Here is a 20,752-nt window from a genome sequence, read left to right as displayed (position 1 = left end):
CTTAGGGGAACTCACAAGAAGAAAATTATTTTCTTTTAAGTTCAAGTGCAGGAGTCTGCCTTGCTAAAGGGCTTATCTTTGCCTCTAAGTTTTACCAATAGAGTCTGAGTTGTATAATTAAAGTCGCACAACCCCCCATGGTGTGGAAAATCCTATAAAAATGCTTTATATGGAGATAACTGTATGAATTTAAAACAGTCTCCTATCAGTATAAATGCACCCCCATGAGAGCCTCTACAAATATAGTTACTGTCCAAGAGCATACATCAAGGGATTTTATAACTCTTCAGTGATTTATGTCACTCTATAGCACTGAATAGTGTTCAGCTCAAGCCTTCCAAACACTGGGAACAGATGAATCTTTAAAATCTCATGAGGTAAAAAAAAAAAAAAAATCTATATTTTATATTATATATTTATATTTTATGGTGAGTGCTAATTTAAGTGCCACACAGTTATTTCTCCTTGGATTTCTAGCTCCAGTTCAAACAGGCTTTAGTATTTTCATTACAATTCAGTGTGTTTATTTAGCATTAGAGCTGGCTGAACTATTCATTACTAATTTAGCCTACTTATTTATTTTTATTTATTTATGGTAAGTGAATCTTCACTGAATATATCCTAGTTCTCCTCCCACAATGTTCAGACTCTAACAGCATTCCCTGGAGAGAATTTGGGAGGATGATTCTTCAGACCTACAGTCTGTTCACAACTATCAATTCCCCACTTATGCTTTGTGGGGTGTGCCTGAATGCCTGAGTGTTTGCAATGCCTCCTAGGAGTTCCTGCAAACACATTTCTGGAAATAAATTCCCATTCACTTATGCTAAAAAAATTAAATAATTAAAACCCCCCAAAAAAGGAGAAATAAAATGTAATCCTCCCTCTCACACCCTGTCCAAGCACTCAGATGAGCAGTGTGAGAAGAAATCACATTTTTTCTGTGACAAACTACGAGTAGCTCCTGTCCACAGCAAGCCTGGCTAATTCACCTGTCACTAAATTCAATCCTCATTTGCATATGTGAGCTCACTCCGTCCCTGCTTCCTTCAAAGATGGAAAGAGCAGAACATTTTACTGGGATTTTAAATCTCTGAGACCCCCCCTGCCCTAGTGGTGACTGCCTTCCATATGTGCCAGCAAGGACATAAATAGCTGAACTCTGGTCCCCATTCCTGCAGGGAAACAAAGCCCAAGAACATCGTGTGCTGCAGCATCCCTGTCTCTGGGGCTGCTGCTCCCTCTTGCAGACTCTGATCAATGTGCTCTGCTCTGGAGAACGTGCTGCAGCCCTTGCTCGTGTCCCGCTGAGCACACCCAGCTCTGTGGGATGGGAGGGCACCCAGGCACACACTGCACCAGCCTCAGTGACCCTGGAGCTCTGCTGCAGATGTGGCAGTGCTGAACACACTGCTTGGTGCAAGGGAGATAAAGCAACACTGCCCACAGCAGCCCTTTCTGCTTTGCTTCCTCTCAAGCCAGCAATTCAGGTTTTTCAGCAGCAGTAGAGAGTTTTCACTTTCAATTTACCTCCTTCAGCACTAGCTAAATATTCCATTTTTCTCCCCTGCTATAACCAATAAAAGCCAAAGTGAACACACTTATTTCCAGTATCTGACACCAACGGTAGAAATTCAGCTCATCTTTTCATTCCTGCCACAGCAGAAGGGAAAGGTTGCTGAGACATGGCTTCAGGCAGCAGGGCTTTCTCAGCTCTAGGCATGTTCTGTTGAGACTTTCTCATTCCCTGGAGACATCCTTAAATTCCCTCTCACCAACTCAGTCTCTGACCTTTCAGTGAACTAACTCCCAGATTTAAAAGCACCAAGGACTTGAATATACTCAAACACAATAACAAGTACCTTTCCCAGATGTTATCATGGCAAAATCTTTTTCAGTTATTTACCCTTGCCTCCTTTGGCTCACATTCCTTCAGCTGATTCCCAAAAAGCAAAGAGTTTTACCTGCTCACCTTCCACCCCATATGACTCCCTTTTCAGTAGTACAGTTTTTGTTTCTGATAATACATGGGACTATGTATCAATTTTCAATTTAAACTCAGTACGTGTCCCTTTCCTTTTCAGGTTCCCAGCCCATTCATCTTCAGCTGCAGTGATAACATTAATCTGATGGATAATCCTGTGCAGCTCGGGCTGTCATCTCCCATGCAACACCACCATGGTGCTTGAAATGCTTCTGTGGCAGGCAGCAGTTTCTGCAGGCTGTGACCCTGAGCACTGCAGGATGCTCCTCTCCACCCCCTCTCGGCAGGGCCCCGGAGCTTTGCTGAGCCCCACTCTCAGTGTGCTGGGTCCCCTGCCCAGGGGAGGGGTCACACTGTGGGCCACAGCAAGCTGAATGTCACACCACAGGTTAATTGTTAATTCAAGATATTCCAACAGATCATCTCAGGCTGGTTTGTTCCACATCCCAGTCCCAATCCAGTCTTTCATCACAAACTCCATGAGTCCTGCCAAAATTTCCAGATGGACGCATCAGCCTCAAGCACTCATTGGTTCTGCTGCAGCCTCACACATCTTCCAGATCCTTCAGTTAAAATCATCCTCCCTGAGATGTGCCATGTTAGGATGGCATCCCCAAAACCTCTGCCCCAGACCAGCTTCTGTTCTACTCCAGCATTATTCAAACATGTGAAGTGCATCAGGGCTATCACTCCAAGAAACATTCCCTCTGGCCATCTTCCTCTGTGGCAGAGCTCAGCTCATACAAACACACAGGAAAATACTGCTTAATATTTTTCAGACTTCCAGATGTGTTGGAGCCTTTCAAAACTCTGCTCTCTCATTCTGACCACTATCTTTTTTTTTTCTTTTTTTTTTTTTTTTTTACAGCACCACGCACTTACTCAAAATTTACTCATGGCCCAATTTATTTGAAGGATCATCTTTACTCCATCTAAGTAAGGTTTCTAATGCCCCCTATGTCTGACAAGCTACACACAGTGGTACCCTTGCTGATACCTCAGGAGGGCTCAGCAGCAGCTCAGAGCAGCCCCTGTGCCCATACACCTGCCCTGATCTGCTGGTCCCTCTAGAACAGCAGCCCCTGGGTCACCCCACCTGAGGCAGGTGCCCAAGAGGCCCCATCCTGCAGCCACAAGCCATGGAAGCCCTGCAGAGCACAGCAGGCTGCAGAGACACATCTCCACCATCTCTAGCAACCACTGCATTCATGTTCTGATGAAGGATTAACAGCTCAAAAATCTTGGGTGCCGCCACAGTTTGAAATTGTAAAATCACATTAGATTTGTTTCCATTCAAAAATTTTTTTCTTTTCTCCAAAATAATGGGAAACAGAGTTTGTCATGCTGTCAGACTGCACAGCTCCACAAGAGCCTGGCAATTTTCACCCACAGTAAAATCCTGATGCTCCATGGCCAATACCTTCACTCTCTCTCTCTTGCCCCATCACACGGTTTTGCTCAGGCTGCAGAGCAAAGGGAGAGCTGTGACTCATCTCCAGAAGCCTTCCAAGAAGCAGTTGATCATCTTGAACTGAGAGTCACTGCTGTGAGGCCAGCACTCCCTTCTCCTGACCAGAGTGTGCCTGGGAGGCTCTGACTCACACTCAAGTCAAGAGGGTTCAGTGCTCAGCTCTCCTTTCTGTAGGAAATGATTCAATGCAAGATCCCTGCTCCCTTATGTGTGCTTTTTTAAGCACCTCCTTTAACACTTCTCCACAGTGTTGTTTCTGATCCTCTTCACCCCACAGAGGGTTTCAGATCACAGATATTCAGGGCGAAGGACCAAGCAAAGCAATCCCAGACACCAGTGTGACAATGTGCTCTGCCAGAGAGCAGCAATGCTCAGCAACAATGCTCAGCAAGGTCTTGTGGCTTTCAAGAGCTGCTCAGCATTTCCCTGCTTCAGTCTCCCTTTCTGCCTGTGGTGTCCAGGATGGACACGTGGGATTTAGAGAAGGGAAAGGCTAAGAGCACTCTTTTAATTTCCTTCAGGCATCGTTTCCTTCAATGCATGTTCCACATGACCTTTAATTCTGTGACAGAATTAAAGAAACCCCATCATTAAAACCAGCATCTTTATGCTGTCTGCCCAACCAACATGAGATCCTAAGGCTTTTTGTCCTAAGGACACTCTCAAGAACAGCAATATTCCAGCCTGGTAACTAGCTCTGGTGCAATTCTCACTGTGTTCTGCACCATCCATGGGACATAGGGCCTCCCCTCTTCAAAAGGACAAGAAATCTCAGAGAAATTCTTGCTTTCTTTAACTACCAGTTAGAAAATAGTCTTGAACGTCCTTCTGGGACAATAAATGGAGATTCCTGTCTGTATAAACCACTCAGTCTGCATAATGTAACAGAAACTTCGTTCTTGTGACACTAACAAAGCACCCCAAGATGAGTGACTTCTCTAGGAAAAGCATGATGCTTCTTGCAGGTAACTTTTTCCTGAGCAGAAAGAAGAAAAATAAATAAACAAACCACTGCCTTGGTCTAACTTCATATTGCATCTGCCAGGCGTAACTTTGGTAGAAATTTGGATCCAGCTTCACCTAAAACGCGAAGCTTTTGAGACTCCTGCAGACATTTGCAACCCCATAGGGCAGTGGTGAAACTCTGGGGCAGATCTGCCCTGTCCCCAACGTCAGGAGTCGTCAGTGCCAAGGTCTCTTTCTGCTTTTTGGGTTTGCTCTGTGGGCTGGAAGCACGGAAGCTCCCCCGGCCATCGGCAGCGGCCGGCAGCCAGGGCACAGATGGGCCTTTGTGCGCAGGGGGAAGCTGGAGGGACTCCGCAAAAGGCCTCAAGTCTTGAATAATGCAGAGGGTGAGAAATGCTTTAAACAAAAATAGTTTCTGACTAAGACTTCTCATGGAGCCTGGAGCACAAACCTGCCAGCCCCAATCTGTGTCTGAGTCCCCTCGCAGCAGTTCCAGTCCCGGCCGCTTCCTGCGGGCCTGATCCGGAGAAGCACCCGGCAGAAAACAGCAGCCTTTGATCTCCCTCTCCCTACCTCAATATCCCCCACCCCAGCACACAAAGAAGCTTTTATTTGCTAATGAAAGGCAGGAAGCAGACTTAAATTAATCAAGTGAAGTCTCTCTCCCTTTCATATAAAGAAACAAATTCTAGTTAAACAGAGGTTTTGCCGTTCTTCTCGTTTCGAGATCCAACAACTGTCCAATTGGAGTGCATACCAATGAGTGCCATTATCCCTTCCTTCCCCAGGACAGCTGTAATCCCAGTCCTATGAGCCTCACAACAGGCACGCTCCCAGAGGAGAGCAGGGCAATGCACTAGGTGGCTGCAATTAATGAATTGGCAGCAGGGCCAGCAGGGCTTGGGTCTCTCTAAATCAAAATCCTGTTAGATTTGTTTTGACCTGGAGACATTCCCAAGTATTTCCTCCACCCCAGATCAAGCTCCAAAGGATTTCTTACACTTTTGGATGCCATGCCCTTTCTTTCCTCTCTCTAAATAATTTGTTTCCAAATTGTTTGCAATCCCAGCCTGGGAACTTTGAAGGACAACTGCAGTGAACCGCTTATAGACTGGTTACAGACATGCACTGAGGCATAATAGGCATCTGGGTTCTTTTGTTTGCATGTTTTAAAGGCTCAAGAATCTTTTCTTCTCTATTACATATATATGTCTCCCCTTAAAGGAACCCAAAATCTTAGAGTAACTTTCTTTGTGTAACCCTGATATCTCTAACAACAATAATAAATTGCTCACATCTATTTTCCCTTCAGACCTCTTCTAGCTCATCAGTGCATACTGGAATTGTAATCCTAAATACAATTCCAGTCTTAGACTTCAGTGAAAGTGGAAATTCTGGACATATTCCTGAGCTGGTCATTGAAAGAGACAGCAGTTTGTAATTAAATGAAATGTTAATATCTTTATGATGTCTGGCTCCTGAACAGACTGATACTTTCAAAGTCCTTGCTCAAGGTGCTCCTTGCACGGGCAGTAGATACTGGCAATGTCAATACAGTGCCTGTAGCAAGAAACTTCTTAGATAGCAAAGCACATCAATTCCAGCTCTTCTAAATGGAGGGCTTAGGGGCTTTATACAGTCTTAAACTGCTTCTGCTCTCCTTAGCATCTTTTAGCTGTGAGGGAGACTGAGCTCTTTATTGATTCAGGGGTCATTGGGAAATTTAATTTTGACATTTCCAAAATAGGCCAAGGAAGCTATGGCAGAGGAGGTCAAGGCACCCCAGCCACTGGGTAAATTTGATAAATGAGGACAATTCTGATTATCATCATGACCAAAATACTGCCCACTGCCCTTTCCTTTGGATCTACTACCTGCACCATCACCTGCAAGCTCCACTGGGAGGACTGTGCTTGACTGCACAGCCCCTACACTACTCAGAGACTTCTCACTCCTTGCAGGGTAGAAAATACATTCTTGTTTTGGTTGGCACATTTTTACTCCCAGTGCCTGTGTCTCACCCTTCCTACTGTTGTGCCACTGTTAAAACACATTTGCTCACACCCAGCAGTCCCTTCTGGAGCTGCTGTGACCCTGGGGGGGCCCAGCTGGTGCCTCAGTGCTGCCTTACAGACTGCCCAGCTCAGGAAAGCAGAGTCCCAGGACACTGCCAGCAGCTCCTGCTGACAGGCACTCATGGGGCCCTGCCCTCCCTCCCCTGGAGGCCACCACAACCCATCATGTCCTTGTGTTCATTCCAAATGATGGGAATGAACAAAATCCATCCTTGGGAAATTCTCACGCTTCAAAATCTGGCTGTGACTTGAAACACAAGTGAATGACATTTCATTTGTGACACTGATGAAATAAAGGTCAAGGAGATGAAAATGTTTCAACAAGGTCAAATTTATATTGGGAAATTTTAATCCATTCCTTTTGACTTTTATCTGACAGATGGGCTAAACTCTTAAAACATTGGTGATATAATCTACAGCTCAGCAACCCATTCCTGTTTCCTGTGCAGGACTCAGCTGCCTGTCCTGTAGCCCTTCCCCAAGTGATAGAAACTCCTGACTGGCCATGGGTGAGGGGCATTTCCCAAATCCTGGCTGCTCTATAGCAAATATATGTCTGGTTATGATGGGAAAAAGGCTTGTTTACAAATCTCACACACTCAAGGGTGGGCAGCCCAGACTGCACTTGGCTCCTGCTCTCTGCAGCAGGTGACCTGGTACAGGCAAGAATTAACTGAGGAAGCCTTTGGCTCTCTGTTTCCCAGTCTGAGTTGGGTGAGGACAGGGGTGCCACTTCCAGGGCCATGCAGGCTTGGCTTTCTGCAGGTGGAGAGTGGTGACCTCAGGAACCCCAATGTGATTACAACAACCAGGATGGCAAAACTTCACTAGAGCTCTTCCTCACTTAATCTAACACAGGGCAGAGGTGTCAAAACCTCCCAAAGAGAGACATTTTTCAACTCTTTAGGTAATATCTAGAGCCCAGCACACGAGTTTGTAGCTGTCTCAGACCATGATGTGCAGCCATGAGGCTCCTGAAGTGTCTGAGACACACAGTACTTTAAGGTATTGGGGGTTAATGCTTTGCAGAGAGTGGAGGCAGTATTTGATAAACACCACCTCTGACAGACAATCCCATCACAACTGGGACTTAGAGGTTTGTTTTGAAATGAGACTCAGAGCCACAACATAAAGAAAACACAAGCTCTGAGCAACAGCACTTTGCAAGATGATAGGAGGAAAAATGGCTTTATTAGCAAATAAAGAACAGCACACTCAGCCAGATGTTATTTAGGAGACCTGACCTGACAATTGATATATTGATACCTAGTTATTGCCAAAGCAGGAGAATTCAGTGAGATATCTCTCTTTTGCATGCAAAATAAATCAACTGATCCCCACAGAGACATCAGGCATGGTGGTTTGCACACAAGAAGCAAAGGCAGAGGGCTCAGGGAAGGAGTGAGCACTGCAACAGATAAACTGCCCAGCAGGAGCAAACATTCCAGCAGCACACATGGGAGCTGCTGATGATGGAGAATGGGCAGGGAGACAGAGAAGTGGGCCCTTCTGGTGCTCCAGAGCAACACAGTGTCACTGAGGCACGAAGGACAAGTGAATAATGTGACAATACATAAAGGAAATGCATGTCCTTAGGTTGATGATATGCTTATGTGTGTGGGATGACCCCAATGAATATTGCTAATGAGCCAGCAACACTGCAATGTTAATTAATTTGGGATCTTACAGTAAAGTAAAATAATTAGGTCATAAATTTGACATATTAGAGCAGTCAGATGGTGAAAAATAACAAATCAAATCTACACAAGGAAACTTCAGCATTCTGTAATAGCATGCCACAAAAAGATCAGATTAAATGTGGTTTTAGCTGAGAGGCAGAAATGTACTCTTCTAGGAGATTACCATGTGTTCCCTTGGTGAACTGATGATAGCTGGAGAGACCTACAGGGTGTGAGCACAGCTCCTACCCTGCATTCTTGAGTATTCCAGTGCTATTCTATCAATCTCCTCACAACAGCAACAGAGTTAGTGCCAGGGTACAACTGCAGCTAAAAAGTGAAGCCAGAGTTAAGAGCCACTCAGAAATACCTTCTGCTGATCCTACTGCTCAAATCACCACCTCAAAAACCAACCCAGCTGCCCTCATCCAGCAGCTCAGTTGTAGGAAAGTGCATTAAGCAAACCAAAAACTTGCAGTGATGCTTTAGAGTCAGCCAATACAGATTATCCTGGCTCCAGCAACCTCAGTCAGGCTCTGCCTCTCTGTTGAGATAACAAGCTGCATACTGCTTATCTGCCATTAGACATATGGCAGCAAGAGACCTGAGGAGAACTCATCCAGACTGCACAGCACATCATCAACATCTTGGATAATGAGAACAAAATGGGGTGCCAAGGACAGGAGGGTGATGACAACCAACACAACGTTTGCTCTAAGCCAGAAGCCAAAGCACCACCGAGCAATGCAGGGGCCATTGGAAGCAAACACTTTCTCCCACTCATTCTGAGGCTCATAAAAGCAAAGTAAGGATAGCCTGGGAAAGAGATATCATAAATTGAATGCTCAACTCTAGGCTAAATCCTTTTCAGCCCGTGTGTTGCTCTGCCCAGTGATTTGGCTGTGTCGTGTATTTATGCAATATTACCATGGATGGATGTCCATGCTCATTTGACAAAAGCTGCACCCGCTAGAAAACATCATTACAAGAGCATCATACACAGATTTGCTGACACCCTGCCTGCCAGAATGTCTCCACATTACAGATATCTCATTTTCAATTGACAGAGAAAAGCATTCAACAGAACACAGAGCAGAGAGAGAGGAGCAAGACTCACTGAGAGTCCTTTCATGGCAAGGGGAGCCAGTGGGGAAAACTTCAGCAAATCCAACTATGATTTACACCTCAGTTTTCTATTAGAGGATAGATGTAGTCACAGTCCTCTCTCAGAATTCCAGCAGCATTAATAAATACTATTTTCCCTTCTCATTCAAGTAACTGGACATGAAGTTTGAAGGGTATTTTTCCCCTTGCAGCATCCATCACTGCAGCCACAGGAAAACCTGCAGCTGAATAATTGTCTGAAGCAAGAACTACTCCAGGTTCCAGGCTGGTGTCTCAGTAATATTCATGGCATGGTCTCTTGTGTTTTTCTGGCTGAAGACATCTAAAGCATATTATTTTTGTATAACTCTACCACTACAGAAGTGCAGTTTCCTCCAGGACAGAAGGTTGCAAACAACCAGATCAAAGACCTCCACAACACACTGCACATCATACAGGAGCATGTACAAGCTGGCTGGGAAAATTCCCTGTGGGAAAATCCTTCACCTTATGCAATGAGAAGTTAATCATCCCTTCTAGGGCAATGCACAGGGCATATTTCAGTGGCTCCATGGAACACTAATATCAGGAAAGGTCCCTCCTTGGTGAAAAGCACTGGTACTGGCTCTCTGGATTTAGATAAAAATACTCAGTTGAAAATATGCAGAAAAAAAAGGTGCAAGAAACCCTCTCCAGAACAGCTCCCCAGCTCTGTTCTCCAGCCCAGGAATACTCATTTTCACAGAAAGCAGAGTACTTGGCAAGACCAAAATTGCTTGGGAAGGATTGAGTGTCTTCATCTCCCCTAGTGTCCTATGGCTGAGCTGCTTGCTTCAGGCTCTTTTAGGAGCAATAGAGGAAAACCAGCTTTGCCTGAGCCAGGCTGATGGACACTCATCTGCTGGGGACCCCCACACACCTCAGGGAAGAGCAGCTCCAGCAATTTATTGATGCTGCAAGCTGCCCCAGCCCCCCAGTCCATAAACACATAGCCAGGGCTGCCTGACATTGAGTTTTGGTGATCTGGGTCAAATATCTGGCCAAGATCAGTATCTCCTACACACTACCTCAACTGCAAAATCAAATTCAAAGGTGTCAAGACACAAAATTTAACTGAAGGCCCAGATTTGTTGCTATGTACTGAAAGGTCCCTCCAGGGACAGCAGGAGAACACAAGGGGATGCAGCTGCTCATGTGCACCAGGGGGTCTGGGACAGGGGGGCTGTGGCAGGGATGGGGGTGAAGTGACCCTGAGCAGCAGCACAGCAAAGAAGCAGCCAGAGGGATGGAGCTGCCTCTCAGGGCTGGGCTGGAGCAGTGCCAGCAGCCCCCCAGCCCAGGGACAGGCTGTGCCTGCAGTACCTGTGCTCACTGTGCTTGCCAGACATGCTGGGGAGCTGCAGAGACTGCTTAAGGCTATGTCTATAAACCACTGGCTTTGTGAAGCATGAGAGAAGGACTAAAAAGGAAAATTTCTAATAAAAGCAAAATTTGTCAGAGCTTTTGGCAAAGCTTGGAATCAACGTGTGAATCATAAAATATCAAGAGAGCAAAGAAAACCCGTCCTCAGACATCCCCTATCAGAGCTAAAGAAAGATATGTGTGTTTGGGCTTCTCTTGCACATGCCATGAGCACTTTATCTGGAAAAACTGTGTTTAGGGTCTCCTTGGTTTTGCTACAACTCAGGGATGCCATCAGCAGACTCTTCCCAGCTCCAGCAGCCCCTGCAGCTTCCCCACAGCACCTCCCACCTCTCCATGTGGCAGTCACACCACATCAGCCTCTTCATCTCTGATGGGACTCTGCAAATCTGCTTACATCCAGCTGTAAATACAATTATTACCATTGTGCCCTAGGGAATGGGCTGGCACCTTGAGATACTCCCTCAGATCTTAAAATTATATATGGCTGTGGTGAGAAACACACAGCTCCTTCTCCACCCTCCCCAAGGGCTCCTTCTGCTTTTCCAGGACCTGTCAGCCCTTTGGAGTCAGTAAAGCCTCCTGTAACCCTTCAGCCATGGAAGAAAAGCATTCAGATTTATCAAAAACAAAATATCTGCTGGAAATTTTGGTACTGGAGCTGGCAATTGTTCCCGCTCTGAAAGGCCACATGTACAACATTTCCCAATATATCTCTGTAGTCTTGTGTTTCTGTTGCCAAAGAGATAAGGATTTCATTTTAGCCATTGAAATGTTATTACCTCTCCCAAAATACCAATTAATATTTCCCTGCTTATTCTAGCAGAAATCCTAGACTGAAGCCAGTTTCCTTCTACCATCTTCCTTTGAGCATTTGTTCCTTTTTTCCCCCTTGTAAGTAAAGAGTTTTATTAAATATTTTTATGCCTACCTCATAGGTCAGGCAGTGAGTGCAGACCCAGGTAAGGACCAAGTGGGGAGCCTGCTTATCTGAATGCTCTGATGCAGATAAGAAATATTGGAGGAGCAGAGCAGCATCCCTCAGAGTTCAGCACTTGTGCTCCTGGTCTTGGCCACTGATGCAGTAAAGGATGCACCTGGCTTCAGTCCAGCTGTCAGCACAGCCTTTCTTCTTGGACATATCTCCTGTTTTGGTCCCTCTTCTCTCCACAAAAATCATCATGCACACAGTAATGCAGAATATAAATCACAGCCATTCATCCTTGTCTTTGGATTTATGTTGTGTGTTGAGCAGCAGAGCCTCTAACCTGGCCCAGGTTAAATGAGGCATTTTCCTCCCTGAGCAGCACCACAACCCTGGCAGTGCCACAGGCACATCCTCTGTCCCTCTGCCAGGCCAGGCTGCAGTGTCACTGAGCTGAGCAAAGCCACCCTGCAGCCCCAGGGTCTGTAGATGGACAAGACAGGAAAGGAGCCCCCAGAGCCATCCCTGAGCTCTCACACTGGGTCTGCTCTCCCTCCAGAGCCATCCCTGAGCTCTCACACTCTCTGTTCTCCCTCCAGAGCCATCCCTGAGCTCTCACACTGGGTCTGTTCTCCCTCCAGAGCCATCCCTGAGCTCTCACACTGTGTCTGCTCTCCCTCCAGAGCCATCCCTGAGCTCTCACACTGGGTCTGTTCTCCCTCCAGAGCCATCCCTGAGCTCTCACACTGTGTCTGTTCTCCCTCCAGAGCCATCCCTGAGCTCTCACACTGTGTCTGTTCTCCCTCCACAGCCATCCCTGAGCTCTCACACTGTGTCTGCTCTCCCTCCAGAGCCATCCCTGAGCTCTCACACTGTGTCTGTTCTCCCTCCAGAGCCATCCCTGAGCTCTCACACTGTGTCTGCTCTCCCTCCAGAGCCATCCCTCAGCTCTCACACTGTGTCAGCTCTCCCTCCAGAGCCATCCTGAGAGTGAGCCATCTCACACTGTGTCTGCTCTCCCTCCAGAGCCATCCCTGAGCTCCCACACCTTCTCTGTTGATCTGCAGAGCCAAAGCAAACCCCGTGTGCCCCACAGGCTGCCTGGACACCTGAGATGGGAGGAAGGCAATCACACCCATGCAGAGACCACACCTAAAATCACAGACACCACCTGTGTCCCCCGAGTTTTCCCACTCAAGTTTTGCCATAAGCAGGAATAAAGTGCAGCTGCAGCCCTGCAGGGAGCACCCACACTGCTCTGTCCATAACACACACACCAGGGAGCAAAAAGCCAGGCTTGTGCTGATCCCAATTCACCTCCACCTCAGCCTCCCTGCGTGTTCCTCATGGCTAACCTCAGCAGCAATGAAAACCAAATGCCACCAAGGATGCTTAAAAGTCTCACATAAAACAGACATTAAATGATATTCTGTTTAATAAGATATATGGAAAGGAGCAACGCTGATTCACTCCTCAGGCAAGGAAATTTCCCCTTAGGAGTTTTATATTTTGTTGATTTGGATCATAAAAGGAATAGTTTTTAGTGCAGCAATGGACAGGTAAAACCAAGGCTGAGATCTACATCTGATCCAAATAATATTTTTCCCATTATTTCCTCTGGAATTTGTTTAACTCCATCATATTTTAGGGCTTTCCATTATTGAAAGCCATCACATTGAGTTACAGCAATTGGGGGAATAGCAAAGTGCTCACTTGCAAGTAGCTCTGTAGAAGATTATGACAAAAAGCAGAAGAATATGCTCAGGACATTTGATGAATAAAAATGGTTAGGAAATTTTCACCACAGTTTCATCTCAATAATGGTATTAATAACTAAGTGTCCATTAAAATAGCAAAAAGAATCAAATTAGGGAACTTGAACGGCATAGTTCCAATGGATAAACAATATTTTGACTAAAAACTGCCTTATTAAGTGGCTCTCAGGTCATTTCTTTTTGCTCCTCTTTCAGAAATTATTAGATACTGTTCTAAGTTGCACAAGTGCTGCTCTGCTCTTCTGGACAATAAGCAAAGCTGATTATGAGGAGTCAGCTGCCCTCAGTTACTCCAGATTAACGCTGTTGCTGTTAGAGAAACCAGATTTATCTCTATGCCCAATTAGTTTGTACTTATTCATGAATCTCACTTTCATTTCCTGACAGCAAAATCAACACAAACTCCCAAAAATATTATGACAATCTGTTGGAAAAAAACCACCCTAATAATGTGATGTACTGCAGATCAGACATATTTTCCTACAAAGGCTCCAAGAAATACACTGCCAGTGGGACACAAATACAGGGTGGGAGGGCATCAGCTCAATCTGCCATTTACCAACACACATGTCCAAAGCCAGTTTTAATTTGGAATTCCCTAGCTTCTTAGGCTGAGTATTATAAACCATTTCTGTGCATTTTGCAAAGCATTTTTAATTTGCTTTAGTGAAAAATGTGACTAATGCCACCAGAAGGGCATTCCTGCCATTCCTGCATATTGGAAGAGTGCAGCTAAGGTGTTGCCTGGGGAGCAGGTTTAGGGAGAGCCAGCCCAGCAGGGAGGGCCATAATCCACAAAAGCAAAACCAAAACACGCACAGGAGTGCCTGTAAAAGCAACAAGAGACAACAACTGTTGGAAGAGATACAGCAGCTGCTTGGTTTTGTCCATCTCACATTTTCTGTTTAGATCAATTTATTCCTCTGGAAAAACTTTGGGAAGAAGTTTTGTCCAGGCTTTCATATAAAAATTACCCAGAGCTGTGATATATCCCTGAGGCTGGGGATTTTTTTTAATCAAATACATACTTTAGAAAGTTCTTGGGATCCTTTTCACAACAACTATTTGCAGTGTCTAAGCATTAAGAATATAATGTATTCATATGCTGAACACATACAGACAACACTTAATATGAAGTTTCTTTGCATAATACAAAGCAGTTCTGCTATCTTTAATGAATATTTCAGCACTGATTGAGGTAAACAAAACCAGCTTCTGAAGGACAACAGATTTCACCCTGTGTTAAAAAATCTCTCTTCAATGCAAAACTGCACCCAGACTATGGTGGGGTTTTTATAATTAGTTTTCTTTTAAGGACAAAGTTTTTCAATATCTTTCTGTGCCTGAAGTGCAGGAGCCCAGTGTGTGTGGTGTCTCTCAGGGCACTGTGCTCACAGCTAGAGGGCACAGTCAGATTTTGGGCCATAGCACAGGTTTCTAAAAGCAAAAATTGAAGCATGGAATAATTTACATAAGCCACTAAACCCCCTGGCAACCCCGTGGAAGTTAAACTGAGACAAAAGCTTGAGGCAGCCCTGCTGCCAATGCCACCCTGCTCTCACCTGCAACCAGGTGCTGCCCACCCAGGCTCTCCAGCAGCTGCCAAACCCCAGCTTTAGGGGTGTTTTACTGTGAGCTGTGGAAAGCAGCTTGGGGAGCTGCAATCAATGGGCAGGATGGCACTTGGAAGGCTGGTGACATGTATGGATCAGCTCCATGGTGCTGCTTTCCTTGGGAAAACAATTTGGCCTTGATGATATGCCATTCCTAGTGACTACAGAGAGGGGTTTATGGGGCTTGGTGCATCCTTCTATTTAGTCAGGGAATACTCAGAGGCCTCAGTGTGTATTTGATGCACAAATTCCTCTCCTACCCACAAGCCTTAAGCACACACTCTGGTTTAAGTGCATAATCCTCATCCCTCTGCTCTTTGGGGAGGGGAAGGAAAGCAAATGCATTAACAACCCAAAAAGCAAAGTGACAGAATATGTTACTACATGGTTCTTAGCAAAAGAATTTGTACATGGCATGAAACCAAATCTGCTATTAGTAATGAGTGTACATGCAGTTACATTGTAAATCACAGCACTGGGGAGAGGCAAGGAGCACAGGGCAAACACTGCATTTCAAGAAAGAAACTCTAAATCCACCTCCAGGAAGAATTAGATGAAATAATAAAGGGAACTGTTACAAGACATTGAAAACAGGCTAGTGCTGGGGCTGCTCTTGTACCTTGCTAGAATTATTTAACACCAGTACCTTGTTCAATATCATTACACTGGTGTAAAATGTTCAGAGCTGGGGCAGCAGCCCCAGCACAGCCCTGCTCTGCAGCACAGCACTGAGAGGCTCCTCTGCAGAAGGACAGGCCCCTGGCACTGCTCAGTTTCTGTGTTCCTGCTGCCAGAGACCTTCCCCTTGCTCCCTGCCCTGCAGCCAGCTTGGCCCTGCTGTTGTTCCCAGCTCTGCAGGGCTCCCTGCAGCGTGGGGCTGTGTCCTGCTGCTCTCCCCAGCCCCTGAGCTCCCTGTCCCTTCCCCAGCCCCAGCCCCAGCACCAGCTGCCTCTAAAGCCACTCATCACAGCCCCCAGGCAGGTGAGGTGCCTCATCCTCCCCACCTCCACCACTTCTCCAAGCGCTCTGGGTTTCTAAAAATTCAGCTTTTCCACCACTTACTGCTACTGCCTATTTGGCTGTACCAAAATGTGGGTTTAGACATTGCTGAGCCTTTCACTTCTCAAAACTCACCTGTGACCATTCCACAGAGGCAGCTGCTCTGCTGAGCAGCCCTGCCACACTCACTTCTGTCCATAGCTCATAGCCCCTCCATGGATGAAGATCAGCCAGGATCAGGCCCTTGTCCAGCTGAAAGAGATCCAAATCATGGCACTGTTAGGACAAGGCTCCCCCCACAACTTTTAGGTGCTCTGGCTGGATGTGGTCAGTGCTTCCCTCACCAGGGAGATGCTGAAAATGGAAAAAGATATTTTCATTCAGAAATAAACCAAAACATGTTCTGAATGTTGGGGGTAATATCAGACCCTGTGAACCATTCATTTCACAGTTTTGAGATTCAGCATCTGTGTTTTGCAATATGTCAGTGCTAAATTCATCACTGAATATTTACATTATTTTCCCATCTCCTGGTAAGCTAATAGCAGAGATACAGGACAGGAACAGGCTGCTGTTAGCAAGTCATGGCATGAATTCATCTTTGATGAAATGCAGCTGTTCAGAGTCAAGCTGTCTGATCACAGTGAAGACAGACATTTCCATTGCACTCTTTCACAAAAGATTATTTAACTCAGGAGGATCTCCCTATAAATTATTCTCAAAACTGAGATAGGAATTATTTAATTGGTGCACTGGCATGCATTTCAAGAAAAACAAAAATGAAAAAAAGAAGTGAAACATACACTATTTCAGCTGATGGAACAAGAGGTTAGACAGTTTTAGGAATGAATTTCTGAGCTGCAAGTGCCTATCCTAAGCCCATTCTTGGACATAACACCTGCCAAAGGCCTGGAAGCAAAAATGCATTTCTGTTTTCTGCAGGTAATGCCGAATTTGCTTTCCACTTAAAATTATAACCAAAACTTATTTTATTATGAAGTTCAAGCTACAGAGTGTTTGCCTACTTTCATGTTGACTCCAATACTCTAAAAATTTGCTGCTAAAGACCTTGACAGCAGCAGGAATTTAATGTGAGAGGGGTCCAGACTGTACTCTGGCTTTTTACACTTTCTGCTGAAAGGATAAGAGTGGGACTCAGACCTACTCTCCATGGCACTGTAACTTGCAGATGGGCAAAGCAGATTTGGTTCATTTCACAAAGTGGGGTCAAATCTCTGAAGGGCTCCTGCTACATCACATCAGCTGATGGATGAGCAAGGAGCCAGGAGAAGGAAAGAATTAAAGGTCCATGGTGTGAGGCAGCATTTACACAGGACTTTCTGAAGCACATGCCTTTTTCATATAAGATGAAAAGGGGGTGGTTTTTTAAGATGAGTTTTTCTTGTTAACAGTATTGATTGGCAGTAATCAGATTTCTATTCTGTGGCTCATTTATAGTGAATTTGATGAACCATTTCCACAGCAGTTCCCTGCTTTCACAAGCTGTGCAGTGCATTGTCATTGGTGAGCTGTCCCCTCAGCCCTGTCTGAGCACTCCTGGAGGCACTGAGGGGTGCCTGGGCCACCTCTGGCCTCCCCCTGCACTCTCACAACACTCTGGTATTGGGTTTTACTGGCTCTGTAAATGCCAGCAGAAATGACACCTGGTGCCATATGGAAATTCACCTTACAGCTGAAACATGGGCTGTGTGTTTGGTTTGGATGAGCTGCCACCACAGTAACAGAGAAGGAAAATATATTTTATATATATGAGCTTGTTTTAATGAGCTTGTTTGTAAGTAGTAACTATTTTATTGGCTCTCATATGTATTGCTAACCCTTTAATTGATGTTTTTGGATTGCTGTAGACTGCTACTGAAGGTAAAACATAGCTTTAAGTATTTTAATATTGTAATCATGGAAAAGATTGCCATGTTATCATATGAGAAAATCTGCATAATGCAGGTGATGATTCTGCTGTGGTCTGCTTTCAGCAGCAAACATTCAGTGTCTGTTCATCCTGAACCAAAATTAGCATTTTCTATGGATTCAGCTATAGATACTTCTGGTGTTTACAGTAAAACCTTAACATAAAACTGCCAAAAAATGGAGGACTTTAGGCAAATTTCTGAAAGGCAAGACTTGCTCCATAACTTTTTCTTTCAGTCATACAAATGCAGATTTAGGTAAGAAATAGAAATAAGCATTGTGCCCATGTACACTCGTGCATTCAGTTCTATCCAGGTTTGGCTCCAGATATCCCAGACTTGCAGCTCACTAAGCTGTAATTTACTTGTTCCCTTCCCTGCAGGATTTGGGAAGTTTTGAAGACCTCCCAGTTCAGGACTTTCACAGCTGCCTGGGAAGTTCAGGTGACCACTTCTGATTAAAGCTGACACTTAAATGCAATCTGCTGTAGGATTTCCTCAGGTGCTCTCCTTCCCTTTGCATCCCCCCTACTCCTCAGATGCCAATCATGGCTATTTCCCAAAAAAGGGAAATGCTCAGCTGACATGGCAGTAATGGAGCAGTTTTCAATGTCAGTTAACCGTTACAGCAGTAACGCTAATTTGCAGTCTGTTCATACTGAATGCTAAAGTCTCTCTGTTTCCTGCTCTGAATTTCATTCTGTGTCAATTAGTGCTCTGAAGTCAGTCTAATAATGATGTATGGTTAGCACAGGCCTGTGTCTGAGAGCTGAGAGGAATGCACAGAGGACAGATAATTGAGATGGCGCCATCAAAGCTGTTCAATGCTTTGTTGAACTTAAAGGGTCTAGAAACGTGCTATAAAAATATGTTTTGACATGGGTACTGATAACAGTTAGATGTTTCCAGCAACTCTGTTGAAAATAAATAAAAAGGTTCAGCTGCTTTAAATTTATGCATGAAGGTGAAAGGACATAAATCTGTTCAAGCCATTGCTGTATTTGCTTTAGTGAGGAATGATGTGCAAAAAAAATCTCAACCAATAATTTCCAAGATTGCTACCTGGCTTATTTACACTAACATGCTGAAAGCAGCACACAAATGAGCACAAGGTGATGCCTACCACATCCTCTGGCTTTCTCCATATTGCATCCATAAGCTCCTGCTGGAGCCTGACAAGAAACTCTAATGAGCAAACCTGTCAAATGTGAGCTCAGTGGAGTTTGGCCACATGAGGAGCTCCAAAGGCAGTGGGAGGCAGGGCAGTGAGTTCCCTCTTCCAGCACTAGGGATGCCTGGAGCTTTGGACAGGATTCAGCACAGCTGATTTGAGCCATCAGCAGAGCAGAGCACATCTGGAGGAGGAGTGAGGACAAGAATAGACGTGGCTGGTTCTGGGTGAGTGATGTGCTCTCAGGGCACAAACAGCCCACGGTGCAGAGAAGACTCATGGGAACCACCTTTGTGTCATCCTGGCACCACTGCCCAGGGTCAAGCACTGCAGCCAGCCCCAGACTGACCATCAGAGCATGGCTCTGGTGGGTCCTGCTGTCCCTGGGGTCACACCCACTGGCAGGGGACAGCAGGAGCTGGTCAAGAGGGTGATCTTCACTCATACGATGGAGAAGCAAAATAGGAAATACAAAAGGTCCAGCCCTTTACTTTCCCAGCCCTTTCCCTTTCAGAGCAGCCCTGGGTCTGTTCCCAGATGACTCCTGCAATAAGGATCCCAGTGTCCCCAGAAGGGGAGTGCTGCTGTGCACACAGTGAGCCCTGTGCTCCCATGGCCCGCCCTGCCTGGAGCAGCCAGCACAGAGCTCGGTGCTGCCACTGCCCCAGGCTCCCACTGACTCTGACAGCACCCACTGACATGTCCATGGGCTTGATGGCACATCAATCTACATCTTTTTTGGCAATGGCATATTACATCTTCCAGAAAGAAAAAAAAAAAATCAAATTGCCTCTATTCCTCTCCATTTCTCCTTTCATTTTGGGTTGTAAAAAAAGAGGTGGAAGTCAGCAATGACCCCGTGAGCCTCCAAACTGCAGCTTTAGGCTTTCCACCTCAGGGAAACTGTAAATGCCTGTCTGTAGATGCACACAGAGCTTAAGGAAATAATGGGGAGAAATTAGACATTAATTAGTTTTAGAAGAAAAAGAGAGGAATGCAGCTGAATGGCAGTGATGCTGCATCACTGAGATACATTAAAAACCCAAATGAATCTCAATGTCAGCCAACGCACTGCCATAACAAATGAACGTGGTGGCAAAGGGTAGGCTTTGTTGCTAAGCTGACAAAAATAAATTAGTCACCTGTCAGTACTTGCTTAGAATTTACAAACACATCAGTTTTTGAGGGAAGAGCAGCAAATAGTCAGCATATTTTTCCATTAGAGCTCTGTGCAGACAGAACTGAGCACTTTGTTTTCATTTATGCTGTACCTTATCCCCTGCTGCACAGTAAAAGCCTCCTCTGGGAGTGAGGCACTTCTCACCTGGAGGGCACAGAGCTGCCCCAGCTGGGGAAGGCACCAGAGCAGGACACAAGGGCTGGGTGTGACCCTGCACAGCTGTGCTGAACCACAGAGCCCCAGAGTGCAGCACCCAGCTGCAAAGCTCACCTGCTCCCAGCCTGCTCACACTCAGGCAAAACCAAGGAGGAGAAACTGCTCTTTGTGGGCAAATCCCAGCATCTCTGCAGAATAGAGACAGAAGGGTTTACCTTGGGCCACAGGTCTCCCCTGCCACACCAATACACGAGCATCATCTCTGCTCCCCCAGGTTTTGGGCACAGGGTGTCTCTCCAAGTTA

The sequence above is a fragment of the Agelaius tricolor genome, unplaced genomic scaffold (assembly GCF_023055355.1).
Source record: "Agelaius tricolor isolate 1412-34295 unplaced genomic scaffold, bAgeTri1.0.p SCAF_19, whole genome shotgun sequence".
NCBI lineage: Eukaryota > Metazoa > Chordata > Aves > Passeriformes > Icteridae > Agelaius > Agelaius tricolor.
The sequence above is the reverse complement of the archived record's forward strand: the minus strand, read 5'-3'. Positions refer to the sequence as shown.